The following is a 3,718-nucleotide window of genomic DNA, read 5'->3' on the forward strand; positions in this document are numbered from 1 at the left end:
AGAGATCAGAGGGCCCTGGGGACGAGGGCAGGTCCATGGTCACTTAGAGGATCCTGCCAAGCATGAAATCAGGCCCAAGTCCAAGTGACTCCCCTCTAGGCTGCTATAATCAGACCTTTTCTTTTTGTACATTTTCCTAACATTTAAGGTTTTCAATCCTAACAGAAACAGTAACAAAAACAAAATGCACATCATGTGCATTTCTACACTCAGGAATCTGGGCAGCCGTGTTGCATGTAAAAGAATCACGGTGAGGGTACCTAGTTCTTATTTCACTTTGTGTTACATTATCTTGTTTGCTTTCTCCTTGAGTATTTCCAGGATGTTGATCACCTATCCATAGTCCAAGACATGTAGTTGATTTATTGCTTGTAAACTTCCAGGTGTTAGCAGGAGTCAGTGTAGTGCAAACATCTCTCACCAAGGAGTCAATCCCCACACCCAGTGAAGAACAAACCCCATGGCCCCTGCCTTGAAAAAGCAGCAGTAAACAGGTAATTAGCAATGATTTACGTTGGGAGCCCCAAGGAGGGACTCTAGGAAGGTCAGGGAAAGCTTCCTGGAGGAGATGATGCTTGAAGCAAAAGAACAGATTTCAGGAAAGAGCTTGAGAACACTTCACTCCTTCAGATTCTTTCTGCCAGTCTATTCAGTCTTCCATATTTTGGGGTCTCAAACTGCTTTCCAGAGCTTGTGAGAGGGAAGGGTAATTTCCTTCCAATTTAGAAGGAGGTAAATCAGAGAATGGCTAAGGGACTACCCAATTTCTTTCAAATTTAAGAATGACCAAAGGGTGCCCAGCTAGGGCTAGACGTTTGAATACACAGCACAAAGGCAATATAGGATAGACTCTGCCCTTGGGAAACTTGTTATTACTGGAAGATATGGTATGTAAATGAAAATCACAAATAATTGCAAAGGTGTTATATAAATAATTCAGTTCCCAGCTACTTATCCAGGACTTGCTATCTGCAAGGTGTTCTGTGAGGCACAGGGTAAAGGAAGGGAGTTAGAAATACAGGTAAGTATAGTCCCAGCCCTTTCTTAAGGAAGAACCCACAGTTCAATTGGCTGCAGGAGAGGCAGGGTGGCAGGAACAGGAAGCTAACACTTGGTTAGATGTAATAGCTGACACTTTGAAGACTGGAGGGTGAAAGGAGTGGAGGGGGCTTGCTGGAATTTGGGGGCTGGATAGAATTTTGCTGAGAAAGCTTCCTGGAGGAGGTGGACAATGTGATTCTGGAAAACAGAGGAGATAGAGAAAGAGAAGAAAGAGCACATAAGCAAAACCTTTTCACATACTTGCCTTTCCTGATTCAGTACAGTAATCACCTCTTCCATGAAGCCTTCCCAGGCATAATTAGACACTGCCCACCCCCCCTCCAGGCTCTCAAAGCATGCCTATTACAAAATGTACCTTATTGCTTGTTTCCTTATCTGTTTTTCTCCGATCAAGGGCCCCACACCACCAAAGGAAGGAAGGAAGGAAGGAAGGAAGGAAGGAAGGAAGGAAGGAAGGAAGGGAGGGAGGGAGGAAGGAAGGGAGGGAGGGAGGGAGGGAAGGAAGAAGGGAAGGCCTTTCACTATAAGGTGACTGGGTACTGCATTCACAGTGGGGTGTCTCACTTTGTTTTTGTTTACTTATTTTTACTTTTTACTATTTTACTGAAGTATAACTCACATACAGTGAAAGGCACAAATCATAAGCATACAGCCTAATGAATATTTACATGTTTACAGCTGTGTAACCACCACCCAGATCAAGTTATAGAATGCTTTTAGCATTCCAGACATGGTGGGCTTCCTCACTGACCTGAGTCACTGCCACTGTGGCCCGAGGATCTGAACCAGTAGGGTGATGTAACTGGGAAGCACCATCCAAGAAAATTATGAAAGAATTTCAGGAATTTGGGCTGGAAAAGCCAAGTGTGGTGGTGGTGGGGGGGAGTGGTGGTGGGTGAGATCACTATGTGTGTGAAGGGCTAACACGCACAAAGCAATAGTCTTGTCCTGTGGGTGGCAGTGGGGAGCCACAGGGAGAAGCATTTCAGTTCCACATAAAACCTTTCCTACAACCAGAGCTGAACCACATTGGAGGCAGCCCCCCAGGAAATGATAAGTAAGGTCCCCATCAGTAAGAGGTATCAGTCAAGAACAATACTGACAAGCATTTATCAGCAATGATGGGGTGGGGATACAGGACTGAACTGGAGATGGCTCCTTCCAACTCTGAACCTTCTATGGTTCTGGAATTCTTTGAGTGGCAGAGAGGACTCAAACATTTGTAGTTATTACTTAGTTTTGCTTTCTCCCCCCAGAGGATAACTTTTTACTTAATTGCAAGTACTGTGCAGGCCCATCATTATCACCACTGAATGAGTAACTGTCGTCACCTATAGACCAACTGAGCCAGAGGGACCCTGGGGCTCTCCTCCCTGGTGTTCACAACCTAGGGGAATGGAGCAGATGCTAGGGTGCCACTGTGAGGGGGGAGGGTACCTGCAAGAGAAGCTGGTTGCCCCACCACATGCCAAGCTGTCATGGGGACACCCACCTACCTATCTCCTCAGCCCTTTCAGCCCTGGTCCCCTTGGTGGGCAAGTGGTCATGATGTCATGGCTCCTGCTACTACTAGGACACTTGGGCAGAGTGACCCTGAAGGACCTTTCTGCTCTGCTTCCAGGTGTCAGCACAGGAAAGGTGTCTGGCAGCCTCATGAGCAGGACTACACGGGACCCAACAGCCCCGTGGCCATTTGGGGGGAGAAACAGCCTGTGTCAGCTGCAGGATCCTGGAAGGACTCCCAGTCTGGAATATAGCACCCTCCCACTCCACCCTCCATCCAGCTTTTTCCAGCAACAAAAAAACAAACAAACAAAAAAAAGCAATTTTCTTCAGAACTCTTTTTTTTTTCTTTTCCTAGAGGGTTATTTCAGAATTCCTTCAAGTCACTGCCCTGCTCTTCCCGCCCTCTCCTCACCCCTCCCCCAACTAGGAAGAAGGGAGAGAGATGGAGTCTGGAAGAACGTCTACATCTTCCTCCATCCCGCACCTGTGCAGGGCGCCAATGCGATGGGGCAGGTGAAGACCGGCTCTCAGGCCCTTCTGTGGAGCTAAGAGTGAGTACCTTTCCGGTGAAAGCCATGAATACCCTACCAAGAAAAAAACGTATGTATGAAATTTTGCCTTCTATTCCAGGGTAAGATGGGATGCTGTCAGACCCCGAAGTCCATCAGTGAAGCCCCTAGGTTTAAGGGGGGAGGGCTCGGTGTTTCCTTTACCGCCAAAGCACAGGCCAGATCGGTGTCTGGGGAGGGTTTGCAGCTGCCCCGAAGGAGAAGCGCTGGAAGATCCTGCTGCCCAGCCTCTCGGTGTACTTACAGGACGTCTCAGGCTCTCAGTTTGCCCAGCTCTAAAATGGGCGTCCAGGCCCTCCAACCCTGGGGGGCTGGATAAAAAGGCTGGAGAGACGCGGAGCTGGGTGGGAGCGGGGGTGGCGGTGAAGAGCGGCTCTCGGTTGGTCTCCCGAGGCCGGGGGAGGGTGGAAACGTGAGTTCAGGAAGGAGGGGAGGCCGGCGCCTGGCACCGCACGAGGAAGGCGCTGGCCCGGACGCGGTGCCCACGGGCGGCCCAGGCGCCCCCGGTGCTCCCTGGGCCCGAGGGCGGGGCCCCTCGCCGGGCGGCCCCTCCCCGCCCCTCCCGCCCCTCCCCCGGCCCT

The sequence above is a fragment of the Monodon monoceros genome, unplaced genomic scaffold (assembly GCF_005190385.1).
Source record: "Monodon monoceros isolate NGI ecotype Baffin Bay Population unplaced genomic scaffold, NGI_Narwhal_1 Super_Scaffold_18, whole genome shotgun sequence".
Lineage (NCBI taxonomy): Eukaryota > Metazoa > Chordata > Mammalia > Artiodactyla > Monodontidae > Monodon > Monodon monoceros.